Consider the following 17,955-nt stretch of genomic DNA (forward strand, 5'->3'; position numbering starts at 1 on the left):
GTGTGAGTGCCTGTGAGAAGTTTTGCTTTATTTCCAGGTCCAGGGTAGGGGTTGCAAAGGTAAATAACTATGTCTTGTGTCAGGGTTAATATACAATGGTCCAGCTGCGTTTCATGGTGGATAAGAGTGAAACCTCTGTAGGGAGATTTTAAAAAGCATTTGAATCCCCTGACTTTACGGTTCTGTATAAATATAAAGTATTACTATTGTTTTAAAAGATTTAGCAGTTCAGAGGTTCTTTGTAGTTTTATTTGCCTTGCAGCCCTCATCCTCCTGCCTGACCAGCACTAATATGAAACAAAAATGTTCCATTCCCCCCCTCCGCCCCCTTTTGCATTGTTTCCCTTGCTATCTTTTTCTCTTCCTGTCAAATAACTAAGCAGGAGATTTCCTGCTTGATGGTGTGCCAAGCAGAATTCCAGCTCCTTTACTCTGCCCCTTTGAAAAAAAAAATCTGACCCCAATTTCCATAACCAAAGAAGAGACAGGTTGCCATTGTTTGTGTTTCAGAGCATGACTGTTTTTCTTAGATTTGCACCCAGTAAAGAGAAATGATGCTGTTATTCAGTATAGAAATTATCCCAGTGACCCCAGCGAAAGCAGCAGTAACAGGGACATAGTAAGCTTACTCCTGCACATGGTAAGATTACTCCTGCATACAAGAACCTGTGTCTTTAGCCAATACCTTTCCCCCTTTTCATTTTCTTTCAGGCCTTGTTTAACCCTGGGAATTGCCTCAACAGGCATAAGGTGGCCATCAATTGGGTATCCGCATCAGGGCTGACCCTGCTGCGTGTAGACAAGGACACGCAGAGCTTTGCACTGAATGACCTAATTGAGGTTTACCTCTGCTTCTAATTGGGGTGAACTTTAATTAGCTCAATCAGGGCAAACCTTGACTTGCCCTGCTCCATTATTATCATCATCTGCATTAAAAGTACCTAGAGGCCTCAACCAAGATCAATGGCCCATTATGCAGGCTGCTGTACCAACACAAGGTAAGAAAACAGTCTCTGCCAGGAAGAGTTTAAAATCTAAATAGATAATATAAAAGGTGGGAGGAAAGAAAAATCATATGGCCCATTTAACAGAAGCACAGAGAGATGAAGGGTCAAATATTGAAAGGTATATTTAGGCTCCTAACCATGCTGATAGGCACCTGGGCCCAGATCCTCAAAAACATGTAGTTGCCCATTGAACTCAGTGGAGTTAGGTGCCTAAATATCTTTGAGGATCTGGGCCCGAGAGAGATTTCCAAAAGCATTTCAGTGCCCAAATCCCATTGAAATCTGCATCTTTAGGTGCCAAAATAGATTTTAAAATCTGGCCCCCAGGAGACTCTTCCAAGGTCACACAGGAAATCAGTGGTTGAGCTGAGAATGTAACCCAGATCTCCTGAGTTTCAGGCCAATGCCCAGGCCATCCTTCCTCTCCATTCATATATTACAGCTCTGGTGCAGTTACATCAATTGCTGGACACCGATGGCTGAGCTGGGCTATTGCCAAGTATAAATAAGGCCACAGACTAGAGGTGTACTAGTGTTGAAAACAAGACATCTAAGAAATTATAGAACTGGCAAAGAGAGAAAAGGAGAAAAACAGAAACAACAACAACAACTGAAGATATACTTGATGGGTTTTGTGTAATGATGAACTAACCTCAACAGGTAAGAATTTCAGTTTGGTCCAGAAAAGCGTTCTGGAGTGTAACACTGTGCTATATCTGATGTGTATTTGAACTTAAGGCTCGCTTTCCTCATCTCTACCCTTCCCAAGGATTGCAAGACCATGATGTAGTTGGAGGGGCTAGTACGTTTCTGTGACCCGGAGAGCTAGACTGCTGGTAGCATTGCTACCATAGGATCTCCCAAGCCAGGCAGGTCTATGGATAGGGGTCAGACTAAGGAGCAATCTACTGAGCCTGCAGGTTAGGGGTTGGGCATAATGTTAACTCTTTTATCCCATAAAAATCACAACTGATAAGAAACTCTCAAATAAGTCTCATCTGTAAAATGGGGATAACAACTCTTAGTTACCTCACAGGGCTTTTATAAGGCTTACAGGTCCAGTCTTGTAAGTTTACTCATACAAATAATCCTTATCATTGGAATATTCCCATTGATGTCAAGACACAACTCAAATCAATGACAACTACTTATGTGAGTATGGGTTGCAGGATCAGGCCCCCATTCTTTTTGGAAACTGCTTTGAGACACTCAGAAGAAAGGTGCTCAAGAAGTGCATTTATGAGGACGATGATGATGTAACATGTTGCTCAAATATGTCATATTTCCCACTAGAAGTTGGTCTATGTAAAGATCAGAGTCTACTGCTGTTACCAGCTCATGGAGTTACTCCTTTAGCTCAAGAAGCAGAGAACTGTGATTTTTAACTGCTGAAGATCTTGGGTTCTATCCTTGCTGATAGTCCCTGGGTAATAAACCTCTTTGATCTTGAATGCCAGTTGCAAATCTCATAACATCAGTCATAAGCTGAGCTGGAAATATCAGAAGAAGAATTTTTCCCATTGTATGTCAGCTCCCAGCTGAGACAGGAAGTACAAAGAATGTGTTTAAAATAAAAAATTAGTCACGCTTCTTTGTACCACACTAAAAGTTTAGATTCAGTTAGGGCTTTGGGCGATGGTGTTCGTCTCATATCTTACTTTATTAGAACTGGTTCACCCAGACCCAACTGTACAATAAACTGCAACAACTGGGCAGTATTCGTGGAGTTCTGTATTGCTGTGCAATGTGCATCAATTGAGGAATGTTAGGATATATGTTGACAGAGAGCAGTGGAGGCAGCTTTAGTTGGATTATATTGACATGCAGCAGCTAATGTTGCTTTAGTTAGGTGGTATGTTGATAAATATCAGTTGAAGTAGCTTTAGTCAGTTTGAATGCTAATGCATAGCAATTGTGGTAGCATCAATTGGGTTGAGTGGTGAAATAAATGAATTGTCACTGCTTTAGCTTGGTTAAGAATACTAGCTGCTGTCATCTTAAATTCTTCCACAGTGGTTAAAGTAGACTAAAGCCCTGATTCAGGAATGCACTTAAGCACGTGCTTGAATTGTTTTGATATCAATGGGGCTAAAGTTTGTGCTTAAAGTTAAGCACCCTTCATAGAATCATAGAATATCAGGGTTGGAAGGGACCTCAGGAGGTCATCTAGTCCAACCCCCTGCTCAATGCAGGACCGATCCCCAATTAAATCATCCCAGCCAGGGCTTTGTCAAGCCTGACCTTAAAAACTTCTAAGGAAGGAGATTCCACCACCTCCCTAGGTAACGCATTCCAGTGTTTCACCACCCTCCTAGTGAAAAAGTTTTTCCTAATATCCAACCTAAATTTCCCCACTGCAACTTGAGACCATTACTCCTCATTCTGTCATCTGCTACCACTGAGAACAGTCTAGAGCCGTCCTCTTTGGAACCCCCTTTCAGGTAGTTGAAAGCAGCTATCAAATCCCCCCTCATTCTTCTCTTCCGTAGACTAAACATTCTTTCTGAATGCAAACCCAGGGCTGGGAAAATGTTAGGAAAACTCTACATATAACTTATGAATCCGGAGAGCAAAGAAATCTCACATTCACAAACCCTGTGGACAAAGACATAGGCCTTGTATACACTATGAAATTAGGTCGAATTTATAGAAGTCGGTTTTGTAGAAAGCATTTCTATACAGTCGATTGTGTGTGTCCCCACACAAATGCTCTAAGTGCATGTAGTCGGCGGAGTGCGTCCACAGTACCGAGGCAACTGTCGACTTTCGGAGCATTGCACTGTGGGTAGCTATCCCACAATTCCCGCAGTCTCCACCGCCCATTTGAATTTTGGGTAGAAATTCCAATGCCTGATGGGACTAAAACATTGTTGCGGGTGGTTCTGGGTACATATCGTCAGGCCCCCCTTCCCTCCCTCCCTCCATGAAAGCAACAGCAGACAATCGTTTCGCACCTTTTTTCCTGGGTTACCCGTGCAGACACCATACCACGGCAAGCATGGAGCCCGCTCAGCTCACTGTCCCGGTATGTCTCCTGGGTGCTGACAGACACCGTACTGCATTGCTACACAGCAGCAGCTTTTTGCCTTTTGGCAGCAGACAGTGCAGTATGACTGGTAGCCATCGTCGCTGTACTCCAGGGTGCTCTTTTAACTGACCTCGATGAGATCGGGGTGCCTGGGCAAACATGGGCGTGACTCAGCCAACTTTTAAGTTTCATCTCATGGCGATTCAGTCCTACCGGCAGTCCTACTGCACCGTCTTCTAATGAGCAGCCAGGAGACAACGATGACTAGTGGTTGTACTGCACAGTCTGCTGCCAGCAAGATGTATAAAGATAGATGAAGTGGATCAAAACAAGAAATAGACCAGATTTGTTTTGTATTCATTTTCTCCTCCCTTCCTTCCTCCCTCCGTGAAATCAATGGCCTGCTAAACCCAGTTTTGAGTTCTATCCTTGAGGGGGCCATTCTGTTTCTCGCAAAGTCACCCCCTTTGTTGATTTTAATTCCCTGTAAGCCAACCCTGTAAGCCATGTTGTCGGTCACCCCTCCCTCCATCAGAGCAATGGCAAACAATCATTTTGTGCCCTTTACCCTGGATTGCCCAAGCAGGAGTAGACGCCATAGCACAGCAAGCATGGAGCCCATTCAGCTCACCGCAGCAGTTATGACCACTGTAAACACCTCACGCATTATCGTGCAGTTTATACAGAACCAGCACCTGAAAAACCAGGTGAGGAGGCGACGGAAGCATGGTGATGAGGACATGAACACACTTTTCTCTAAAATCGCGTTCCCCCGCAATTTGGAGATCATGGTGTTAATGGGGCAGGCTCATGCCGTGGAACGCTGATTCTGGGCCAGGGAAACAAGCACAGACAGGTTGGACCAAAAAGTGTTGCAGGTTTGGGATGATTCCCAGTGGCTCCGAAACTTTCGCATGCGAAAGGGCACTTTTATGGAACTTTGTGACTTGCTTTCCCCTGCCCTGAAGCGCAAGAATACCAAGATGAGAGCAGCCCTCACAATGCACAAGCGAGTGGCAATAGCTCTGTGGAAGCTTGCAACGCCAGACAGCTACCGGTCTGTCGGGAATCAATTTGGAGTGGGCAATCTACTGTGGGGATTGCTGTGATCCAAGTAGCCAATGCAATCATTGAGCTGCTGCTATCAAAGGTAGTGACTCTGGAAAATGTGCAGGGGGGATTCCCTAACTGTGGTGGGGCTATAGACGGAATGCATATCCCTATCTTGGGACCAGACCACCAGGGCAGCCAGTACATAAACCACAAGGGGTACTTTTCAATGGTGCTGCAAGCACTGGTGGATCACAAGGGACGTTTCACCAACATCAACGTGGGATGGCTGGGAAAGGTTCATGACGCTCGCGTCTTCAGGAACTCTGGTCTGTTTAAATGGCTGCAGGAAGGGATTTACTTCCCAGACCAGAAAATAACTGTTGGGGATGTTGAAATGCCTATAGTTATCCTTGGGGACTCAGCCTACCCCTTAATGCCCTGGCTCATGAAGCCATACACAGGCACCCTGGACAGTAGTCAGGAGCTGTTCAACTATAGGCTGAGCAAGTGCAGAATGGTGGTAGAGTGTGCATTTGGACGTTTAAAGGGTCGCTGGCGCAGTTTACTGACTCGCTCAGACCTCAGCGAAACCAATATTCCCATTGTTATTGCTGCTTGCTTTGTGCTCCACAATCTCTGTGAGAGTAAGGGGGAGACATTTATGGCAGGGTGGGAGGTTGAAGCAAATTGCTTGGCCATTGAATACGTGCAGCCAGACACTAGGGCGGTTAGAAGAACACAGCAGGAAGCGATGCGCATCAGAGAAGCTTTGAAAACCAGTTTCATGACTGGCCAGTGTACTGTGTGACACTTCTGTTTTTTTCTTCTTGATGAAAACCTGCCCCCTTGGTTGCCTTTAAATTCTCTGTAAGCCACCCGCCCTCCCCCCTTCAATCACAGCTTGCTTGCAAAGGAAATAAAGTCACTATCATTTAAAAAACATGTATTGTTTATTAATTGATTATAAAAATAGGGAGATAACTCACAAGGTAGCCTGGGTGCGGTGTGGGAGGAGGGTAGGAGGGAAGGAAAAGGCCATCTTAAAACTTGTTGAATGACAGTCTTCTTTTGCTTCAGCTCTTTACTGGGGTGGAGTGGTTGGGTGTCTGGAGCTTCCCCCACCCCGCGTTCTTGGGCGTCTGGGTGAGGAGGCTATAGAACTTGGGGAGGAGGGAGGGCGATTAAATAGGGGCTGCAGCAGCAGTCTGTGATCCTGCTGCTGTTCATGAACCTCCACTAGAAGCTGGAGCATGTCCGTTTGGTCCCACAGTAGCCCCAGCGTTGCCTCATGCCTCCTCTGATCTTCCTGCCACCACCTCTCCTCACGTTCATCGGCCACTTTCCTGTGCTCTGCTATTGTGTCCCTCCACACATTCTGCTGAGCTCTGTCAGTGCCGGACGACTGCATGAGCTCAGAGAACATTTCATCATGCGTGCGTTTTTTTCACCACCTTATCTGAGATAGCCTTTGGGATGGAGGAGGGAGGCTTGAAACATTTGCAGCTCCTGGAGGAAAAAAAGGGAGTGAAGTATTTAGAAAAATACATTTTACAGAACAATGACTATACTCTTTCACGGTGAACAACACTATTCACATTACATAGCACATGTGATTTTGGTACAAGGTCGCATTTTGCATCTTATATTGAGTGCCTGAGGCTTTGGTGTTAGAGATCACACACGCAGTGCCAGAAATCAGAATTTGGCTTGCAGACGGCCATGGTAAGCCATAGTCTTTCGGCTTCTGCAACCTTCATAACAGCAGCGCCCTCCTTTCCCATACCAAGCAAAGCCCGTTGAGTTGGCCATTTAGTGCTGCGGTTTTCCTGTTAACGTGCAGCAGCAGAAACCAAACTAACCCCCTCCCCCCATCCAATTCTCTGGGATGATCACTTTTCCCCTCTCCCCACCACCTGACTGGTATCAGAGAAGATCCCTACTAGCCAAACACAAACAGCTCAGCGCCAATGCCGCCCCAACACCACGTGACTAACTGTGGGGAGGATTTCTTTTCAGCCACAGGCAAACAGCCCAGTAGGAACGGGCATCTCTGAAAGTCCCCTTAATTAAATTCCCCTATTTCAACCAGGTGACCATGAATGATATCACTCTCCTGAGGATAACACAGAGAGATAAAGAACGGATATTGCTTGAATGCCAGCAAACACTGGGACCATACACTGCCAGGCTTTGTCATGCAATGATACCAGATTACTTGCTACTAGCATGGCGTGGTAAAGTGTCCTACCATGGAGGACGGAATAAGGCTGCTCTCCCCAGAAACCTTCTGCAAAGGCTTTTAGAGTACCTCCAGGAGAGCTTCATGGAGATGTCACTGGAGGATTTCCGCTCCATCCCCAGACACATTAACAGACTTTTCCAGTAGCTGTACTGGCCACGAATGCATCCGAAGTCCTCAGGGCTACTTAATCATTAAAAAACGCTTGCTTTTATAACATGTATTATATTTTAAAAGGTACACTCACCAGAGGTCCCTTCTCCGGCTTCATTGGGTTGGGAGGGTATTTCAGTCAGAGTGATAAAAAGATCCTGGCTGTCAGGGAGAACGGTGTGCTGTGTGCTCTCCCCAAGCTCATCTTCCTCCTCCTCATCTTCCCCATCTGCAAAATCCTCAGGCATGGCGGAGAGTACCCCATCATCGGAGTCCACGGACAGGGGTGGGGTAGTGGTGGCGGCCCCCCCTAGAATTGCATACAGCTCAGCGTAGAAGTGGCATGTCTGGGGCTCTGTCCTGGAGCGTCCGTTTGATTCTTTGGTTTTCTGGTACGCTTGTCTGAGCTCCTTAAGTTTCACGCGGCACTGTGTTGCGTCCCTGATGTAGCCTCTGTCCCTCATGGCCTCTGAGATTTTTTTGAAATGTTTTGGCATTTCGTCTTTTGGAACGTAGTTCTGATAGCACGGATTCCTCTCCCCATACAGTGATCAGATCCAGTACCTCCCGTTCGGTCCATGCTGGAGCTCTTTTCCAATTCTGGGACTGCATGGTCACATGTGCTGATGAGCTCTGCATGGTCACCTGTGCTGATGAGCTCGCCTGGGCAAACAGGAAATGAGATTCAAAAGTTCCCAGGGCTTTTCCTGTACACCTGGCCAGTGCATCCAAGTTCAGAGTGCTGTCCAGAGCGGTCACAATGGTGCACTGTGAAATAGCTCCCGGAGGCCAATACCTTTGAATTGTGTCCACACTATCCCTAATTCAAAACGGCAATGTCAGTTTCAGCGCTAATCCCCTTGTTGGGGAGGAGTACAGAAATCAGTTTTAAGAGCCCTTTATGTCGAAAAAATGGCTTCGTTGTGTGGACGGGTGCAGGGTTAATTTGGATTTAATGCTGCTAAATCCGACATAAACTCGAAATGTAGACCAGGCCATAGGGATAAACCTGAATCAGTGACATGAGGAGGAATGAAATGGGGGCAAACAACCAAAATCAGGCAAAACATCTCATTTTCAATACATTTCATTCAGCTTTGCTGTGACAGTTTTACACAATCAAGAGTGAAAATGTTGACTGCTGAGTTCTCATTAGAGTGGTTTTATTTTTTAACTTCATGGAGTCATACATGGCAGAATGTAAGAACAAAGACAATTGGGCCAGGCCCTCAGCTGAAATGGAGTAGCATAGTCCCTACTGACTTTAATGGAGATAAACTGAGGATCTGGCCTTATCACTGTTTTTCTTAAGTGGATAGTCATCTTTTGGGTTTGAGCTCATCTGAGGGCTTAGCTCTCACTAGATTACTGGGAACCAGAGATGTGAACCATCTTTGGAGCAATGAAAATATCTTTTTTTATGATAAATTTCAAAAACACCTCAAAGAATCTCTCCCAGGGAGTGGAACTTAGAATCTCCAATTATGGCATTACCACAGCAGTTCCTTCCTAACCCACATCCCAGCTACAAACTTTCATCCTCGAATACCTCATAGGGTGTAAAAAACAAAACAAAAACACCTCTCCAAACATATACATGCTGCTGGGACTGCTCTGACTATTTAACATGACAGACAAAGTTGAAAAGTTAGTTGAGGTCAGGGTCTCAGGACGCAAACTTTGCATGCATTGAGGGAGGTTTGTGAAAACTCTTGGAAGTGCTCCAAAGAATTTGAAACTTAAAAGCAGTATAAAATACTTCATCTAACATGTTTTACAGTCTCCACATTACAGCCTATTAAATCTACCCCCAGTGCCAGTTTTGGAGAGATTTTGAGAATCCCTCTGAAGAGGTTTTTCCCGGCACCAGACAGAGTCTACAAGGAAACTGTGGCCTGCTGCTGTGCACTTTAGTTTCGGGGGTGGATGACAAGCCTTAGAAGGGGCTGCCTCATGGGAGGTCACACAGAACAAGCAAACGACCACCCCTCAAAAAACTAAACATAAAGTGAGCTATTGTTTGGTGAAGGCGTCACGGAAATGGCTGAGTCTGTCAGTGCTCTCTGATTAAACATATGCCATTTCCACCCTTTGGGTGTTTTCTTGACGTTTCCTTTGTTTTTCCCATAATGCACACGCATAGGACAAAGAGTGGTGGATGCTGGGAAAAGAGATTTTTGGTACAGAACAGGCTGGAAATAAATCTCATGGCTCGATCAGAGATTCTCTTTGGCAGAACCATCTTTGACTTACTAGGGAGCCTGGCAACAGACCTATCCATGCTCTGTCCTTCACCAACTGTCTTCTAAGTAGACTAAGGCAGACATGTGGGGCCAGACCAGCTGGTTTAAATCAGCACAGCCCCACTGACATTCAACTTTTGCAACTGTTTCTTTAATGCACCAATGTTAAATGGATCAAACCACTGAGGCAATGTTTTTCAAAGCTGCCTAACGAAGTTAGGCACCCAAATCCTATTGAATTGCCTTAAGAAAAGTTTAAAATCCCAGACTGAGTCTCTATCAGACGTTGGTACACTAGAGATAAAATGCACTGTGGTAGGAGATGATCTCAGCATCACTGTGTCCCGCCAGGAAAATAAACATCTCAGTTTGGTCTCAATATTTATTTTCCAACAATGCCTTGACTTTGCCTTTGCATTTATGTATCAGCACGAGACCATTATCCCATGACATTTCTTCCTTTCTACAAGTAAACAGCATGGAGGGAAAGGAAGAGTGGTCAAACCTGCTATACCTAAGATGAAATTGAGCAAAACAAAATGTAAGCTAAATATCAGGGAAGATTTATTATTCTAATTATTATATGTGTTACAGTAGAGCCTTGATCTCCCAACCAAGATCAGCACCCCATAGTGTTAGGCGCTGTATGTACACATCATATACAGCACCTGCCTTGAATAGCTTTACAATTTAAATAGACAAGAGAGAGACAGTGGGGAAAAGGAATTATGATCCCCATTTTACATATGGAGAACTTAGCCACAAAGGGTGAAATCTTTGCCCCATTGACGTCAGTGGGAATTTTCCCATTGACCTCAATGGGGTTAGGATTTCACCCAAAGTGATTTGCCCAAGATCACATCAGAAGTCTGTGGCAGAGCAAGGAATGAATTCTGATCTGAGTGAGTCCCAGTTCAGTGCCTTCTTAGCCACAAGGCCATCCTTCCTCTTATAGCTCATAGCAGTGTGGCCTATTAGATTGTGAATAATCATTTTAGGAAAGTGGGAGAGAGAGAGACAAGCAAATAATTTGCAACAAATAATTTATTGGAAAAATATAACCTCTTTTTCTCCCTTTCATCAAATCTACTTGATTTTCAAAATCATTCAACAACTTTTAATTTACATCATTTGTAAACTTCTATCTAAAACTCTTTAAGTATTTAATACTTGTTGGTCAAACTATGTTGCTTACTTGCAGTTGATTAGACAGGGCAACCTTGTTTCTGCTCCCTGATATGCTGAGCGTTCAAGCACTTCAGGTGTGACTGTTCACGTGAGCAAGTGCAGGCCAATGAAAGTGAAAGCCAGGAGAGTGCAGTGACCCCGTTGTGTAGTTTTCATTGCAGGACCAGTTTGTTACAATGCAGTTTCTAGCCCAGATTAAGAAAAATGCTTTTATAAATACAACTTTGAAATTTGCTTTGTGCAAAAATTTGGGCTAGTAAAATTGAGCCATGAATGCAGCCAAAGTGAATTAATTACAAAACTCAAGTGAGTACAGTGGAACTCAGCAAATGCACACTTTGCTATATATGTACTTTATATTCCCTACAAAATATTGGCCACTCTTCACCTTTTATCAGACAGAAGCAAGAGTGAAGCATATGTAACAATATGCTATGGAATATAATACATAATTAAAACTAGTACATGGTAGACAAAATAAATGAACAAAGTGGGCCAGATTCATTTCTACACCGCAGCTGCCTTTGCATCATCAGGCAGTGCAAAGCAGCCAGAGCATACTGGTGCATCTGGCACAATTCATGTTGTTTTTACATTATCCTTGTTGTTTTAGGACCTGATCCAAAGCCCATTGAAGTCAATGGAAGTGAGTGGATTTTCATTTACAATGGGCTTTGAATTAATCCTATACTTGCTAATTCGTAACATTCAGTATTTCCCAGAAGGTCTCCCAGTCATTAGTGCAAATTACTCAGGTGCCACTTTTTTTTATTACCACTTTGTTTGATTGTGTTGTTATTGGTTAACATTGTGACGGCTGTATCCTTGTAATGGGGGAACCAACACCACCACAATCACCATCACAAGAGATATGGTAAAAGTTTCAAATGTGCTTTAGTGATTTAAGATCCCAAGAGTAAGAGTATTTAGGTGTCTAGCTCCCTTTCATTTCTAGTTACTAAAAGCAAGAGCAAGGTATTTAAATTGTTCAGTAACAGTAATAAAATGTGGCCAAATGCAAATACATTCAAATACTAATTACATTCAAAAGAGTCAGAGTCTGTTCCCAAGCAACTTGCAAATTGAAAAAGAGGCTGAAGTTGTCTCATAAGATTTTTGTTATGAATTATTTGCCCACCTCTAGGGCCTGTTTCAAAACCAAATAAAAGTAAAGGAAGTCTTTCCATTGACCTTAACAGGCTTTAGATTAGGCCTGTAATGAGGGTTATGTCCATGCCAAGTTTCAAGTTTTGTCCATTTTTGGTGTCGCCTTCTTCAGAAAGAAAGCAGTTAGTTTTTTGTTACAACCAGAAAAATGCAATTGTTCATTTTCTCCTCTCTCAAAAAGGGCTGGTAGGATTCTGCTCAAATTTCCTCTTCCAACTTCAGGCAGAGACTAAGTCCATGAAATTTCAGCCCAAAAGCTGAATATTTTGGAAAGTTCATGTGCAATTAAGAGCTGATAATGGGAAGTTACTACTTAGTCGTCTTAATTATTGAAAACTGTATCAGGTATCCACTACACTAGGGAGATCATGGAATTAATGCAAATCTATATTCCTTTATTATCTGAATTATAATTGGCACTGCTCATGACAGAAGTCTCAGGTAACCGGAGAGAGCTGCCTATACCTTCTTCATTCTATAAGTAATCAGTATTAATAAAAATAATTATATATGGAACCTTGTTTCAATATCATTTTACTATATATAATGACTTTCATCTCAAAGGATCTCAAACCACTTTACAAACCAAGTGGCCCATTTTTTTCAATGTCTTACTCAAGTATTCCTTAATCAGGCAATGTGTCCAATTGAAGTTAATGGAGCCTTTTGCTTGAGCAAGGATTAATTGCATTGGAATGAGTGTGTAGGCCTGGTACATGCAGGAATCGGTCACTGGACTCTGAAATGCAGTATCCAGTAGAAAATGGCAACTCTTTGAGTGCCGTATTGGAAGTTCATTGGGGTCAATGAAAGTCTTTCCATTGATTTCTTTGGAGTTTGCATCATTCCCTAACAGCACAGAATAAAACCACATAACAGTTTAGAACAGGAGAAGAAAAATACCACCCAAACCTGAAAATCAGGGGGAATCTAGGTAAGCAGAACTCATTACCTATAATGGAATTTGGACAGGAAAGCTGGATACTCTTGTCTTGTCTTGTTTTATACAGTACATTATGTATGTAGAAAAGCTACAGCAGCACACCAGGTGTTTTGAAATATCAAAAATTGTTAGCTTTGCAAAATTTGAAGGTAGTTCATGTGTGTTGAAACACAGTTTAGACACCCACATATTTTAGGAAATGTACCTACAGCTTATATGGAAAAGAGTCTGTAGAAGTGCAAATATTTTCTCTAAATTAACTGTTGCTATATGTACTGATTTGGAAAATCCAGAAAAAAAAATTATTTGGAGCAATAAGCAGGCGGAGGAGCTCCCCAGCAGAGATTGTCTGGAAGCGTGAAAACAAATTCATATGACTCTGTGGCCAGCCTCTTTGTGCTAAAATAAACAGTGGTGCCGTGTTTGTCTGGGATATATACACACACACACACACACACACGCGCGTGCCGTAGGTATATGTTGTTGATCTCTTCTTTGGATATAGATATCTGCCCCTAATTTTGGAGCCCGTTCTGTTTCAAGCAGAACTGGATGAGACAGAAGGCGTGAATGGACAGCCAAGACAGAGCACAGCCAAGGGACTGGCTTGGCTCTAGAAGCCAAAACGCAAACTGAGCCATTGGAGCCGGCTGTACACAGATGAGAAGGAAAATGCACAAAGTGATAAATAACTTTGCTCAGACCTCCAGGAAGGGCTGCCAGAACATTCTCGCTTGGCTGCGCTCTTCCTTGGCTCCCCCTCCCCCTCCTGAACAGACAAAGAGCTGCACCATAGCCACGCATGCATTTTGAGACTTGTTTGGGATGTCATTGGTACTGCCCAGCTGCTGGATTGCTCGGTGATCTTTCCCAGCAGATTCTGAGGTGAAAAAGGCCACTGCTCCCAAGAGCGTGGTCTTCCCTACTCTTCCTGTCAAGATAGCACACAGTCACAATGGGTGAAGGGGAAGTGGGGATAAAAACAGGAATCTTTCCATTAACTTCACTTGATTTTGGATCAGGCCCAATCCTTACTCCTCCATTGCTCTTGGCATTTTGTACTACTACTGCCCCCTAGTGTTAGTACATAGTGCTACACACGTAGTCAGGGAATATCCTGTTTCCAAAAGCCTGGGAACTCCTTACGCACGCTGGTGAGTAGTTGGATGCACAGATAGTCCCGGAGCCTTCGATAGGACTACTCATGTGGCTAATTGCTCACCAGTGCACATAAGGAGACCATGGTATGGCCCTTAAAGGCCAGTTGGATATAGTGCATGGGTCCACTCAGACCTGAAGTCAGTTTTCAGCACAAAATACAGTGTGCTATAAATGAAGCTGCACTTTCTCTGCTGCCCTATGGTGTCAAGTAAACTATTCCATTAATTTGGCTGAGTCTAATAACACTTGCTCTGGATGAAAGGAGAGGAGCTGACTTTTCAAGAAATTTGTCAGGGAAAAATAGTCTTGAGAGCACTTCTTGGTTTCAGCAAAAGTATGAGAAAAGCTGTTGTAATATCTCATCTGCTGTTCTGATCTATGATGCACATTAAGCAGATGTCTTCATTTAATTGCCCATGATTTCACCTACGTCTTTTTCCCCCTCTGAGGTTACAGTGAATGCAGGATGTACAAGTGGTTTAATCTGTTTCCCAGTGCATTATCTTACACTTGTCTATGTTGAAAATCATTTGTCAAGTCAAGTTATCCAGTTAGTACCATACTGAGTTCTTCAAATTATCCTATTCTTATCCAACCGAAATGATTTGTATGTCACAAACATTGCCACTTTGCTATTCACTCACAATTCTGCTGGCTAATACATATATTCAACAACACTTGACTCAGTACTGATCACTGAGATGTCCTGTATAACCCTCTTTAGTTGCTGAATACTGCCCCTTTATGCCTACTTTTTGCTTCTTCTCTTTTAATCATGACTGAACTGCTGGTTACCAAGTTTCAATAACAGCCTCTTGTGAGAGACTTGGTCAAATTCTCTTCAAATGTCTAAATAAATCATCTTCCTTTATCTCTTTGAAGCTCCAATTCAGCATAGACTTAAGCATGTGCTTAAATGTTGTCCTCAGTCAGCAAAGCTCTTAAGCCCCATAACTTTAAGCACACGCCCAAAGTTAAGCAAGTGCTTAGTGCTTTGCTGAATAGAAAAGACCTGCTGAATCAGGGCTTGACTCCCTTCACTGGTTTCCCCCCACTTTCTTCATCACATTTAAACTTGTCTTAATGTTCAAGGCACCACACCCATGCTTATGTGCTTTGTTGAAACAGGGTCTAAATCTCTGCTTCCATTTCACCTACTTTCCACCCCACTGCCTATATTCTTCCCATGCATCCTTTGGGAACACACGATTTTCATTTTCGTCCATATGCCATTTTCCTATGCTGGTCTCTCTATTTGGAGTTAGCTCCCTTAGCTTATTTGCCCACCAATCTTCACCTTTTCATTCAAACACTTTTAACCTGTGAGACCATATAACAACAGCCCAACAAAAATCTTGCAGGACCTGAGACCTGAGCCAAAGCCTCCCATTGATTTCAATGAACTTTGGATTAGGACCTGAATTTTCAAACTTCATTGAAGATACAGTTAGGGTGAGATCCCGGCCCTGGCAAAACTCTCTTTGACTTCACCAGGGCCAGTATTTCTCCCTTAGACTGTGCTTAATTTTTAATGTAAGCTTTTGGGGGCAGAGCAATATGTACTTCTGTGTTTTTATAAAGCAGCTGAGGCTCAATTTATAACCAATAACTGTAATATTCTTGATATTTTGTTTAACTTTTTTAAAGAATTCTAGCAGGTTGGGGAAGGGTGATTTGCCCCTATAATAGCTTCATTGTCCTATTACACGCCTCATTTCAGCACTATTTACATTTTTGGCACTGTATAAATAATAAATAACACTATGATGTTTTAAAAAACTGTGCTTTTCAAAAGAGAAATTTGATCCTGGCAAACACTGACCTATGAGTGTAACTTCAGTCCCTAGTAGCATAATGGAATGCATGTTAAGGGGGAAGAAACACATAAAGCCTGATTTTCAGAGATGCTAAGTGCCCCACTTGACTCCAGTGGTACTGTCAGGCACTCCGCACCTTTTATAATCAAGCACCTAGAGGATAACAGAAATGAGCAGGAAGACATTTGAGTTCAGAAAAAATAAATTACATCAGGCAAACCAGCTTGACTGATAGAACTCTAGACTTAAGTCCCACTCCAACACATGCTTCATAGGGGGGATTCTTACAGGCGTCCACGTGTTTTACAGGAGCAGGGCCTTAGTGGATGAAGAGGACACACAACCATCATAGGACTCAACCGCACCAGCCACACAATCAGGGGTCATTCACCCGCACATCTATGAATGTGATATATGCCATCATGTGCCAGCAATGCCCCACTGCCATGTACATTGGCCAAACTGGACAGTCTCTATGCAAAAGGATAAATGGACATAAATCCGACATTAGGAATGGTAACATACAAAAGCCAGTAGGAGAACACTTCAATCACCCGGGACATTCAATAACAGATTTAAAAGTAGCCATTCTTCAACAAAAAAAAAAAACCCTTCAAAAACAGACTTCAAAGAGAAACCACAGAGCTACAATTCATTTGCAAACTTAACACCATCAATTTGGGCTTGAATAGGGATTGGGAGTGGCTGGCTCATTACAAAAGCAATTTTCCCTCTCCAGGTATTGACACCGCCTCATCAATTATTGGGAGTGGAACACATCCACCCTGACTGAATTGGCCTCCAACACTGGTTCTCCACTTGTAAGGTAACTCTCTTCTCTTCATGTGCCAATATATATTTATGCCTGTATCTGTAATTTTCACTCCATAAATCTGAAAAGTGGGTTTTTTACCCATCAAACCTTATGCCCACATAAATCTGTTGGTCTTTAAGGTGCCACCAGACTCCTCATTGTTTTTGTGGTTATAGACTAACACGGCTACCCCTCTGATACAACGAAAGAGGTACTCTTGAGCAAGGCATGGGATACAGTGTCACAAAATCTCCCTTGTAAAATAGCTTCAATCTGAGCACTGTGATGTGGACTAAAAATGGCTAAAGGTCCACAATCAAAGGGTAATGATAAGTGGCAGCATACAATGCCAAGTTAGGAGAAGGTGCTCAGTGAGGTGCTACAAGGACCGGTGTTAGTTATAGTCTGATTTAACATTGTCATTAATGATGTGGAGGAGGGGATAGATAGCATGTTGAAGAAAAGTGCAAATGACACTAAACTGAGAGGTGTTATGCCAAGGAGAAGAGACAAAGAATACAAAGGGACCTAAGGCTGCAATGGGCTTTGGGATCGGGCCCTTCGATGCTAGAAATATGGGCAAGACATGGCAAATGGAATTCATCTTGGAAAACTGAATGTTAATACATCTAGGATTAAAAAATCAACCAACATAAAACACATATTGAGTGAAAGGGAGAAAACTGGAATGTGCTAGTATTAATTAATTAAATTAATAGGATGCACCAACTCAAAAAGCTATTGGTGTATAGAAAATAATAAATCCAGTGATAGTTTCATAAGCTCTATGGTACCAAAAACTGCCTGTGTGAGTTTGGTCTACATATTCAGAGGTATCACAAGATAGAGCAAGAAGGTGATATTAGACCTACTATACACAACTGTGGAGAAACTGTACCTAGAATACTGGGTTCAGTTCACGTGATGTCAATGAATGTCTTACGTGAGGAAAGATGTAACCAGAGATCCAGAGGAAAAAATTGCTACATTGCTTTGATGACCCAATCCGGATGCAGAGTTGCGTAGATTACCACAGTAATACCTTAGAATTATAATAGATAAAAAGATAATTAAGAACCTGCAACAATCTAAAAGTTTTAATAGCTATTTATGTATTTATTTTAAATTCTAGAACCAAAATA

General features: G+C 42.9%; 1 long non-coding RNA gene across 1 annotated transcript; it reads left to right on the forward strand.

Annotated features, from left to right (window-relative positions):
• The first annotated feature begins 1,041 nt into the window (after nucleotides 1-1,041).
• LOC122466110 lies at nucleotides 1,042-16,525 on the forward strand. Its single transcript, XR_006291379.1, has 3 exons — nucleotides 1,042-1,054; nucleotides 11,904-11,908; nucleotides 16,334-16,525. It is a non-coding gene; the product is annotated as an uncharacterized LOC122466110 (long non-coding RNA).
• Nucleotides 16,526-17,955: the final 1,430 nt, after the last annotated feature.

The sequence above is a fragment of the Chelonia mydas genome, chromosome 6 (genome assembly GCF_015237465.2).
Source record: "Chelonia mydas isolate rCheMyd1 chromosome 6, rCheMyd1.pri.v2, whole genome shotgun sequence".
NCBI lineage: Eukaryota > Metazoa > Chordata > Testudines > Cheloniidae > Chelonia > Chelonia mydas.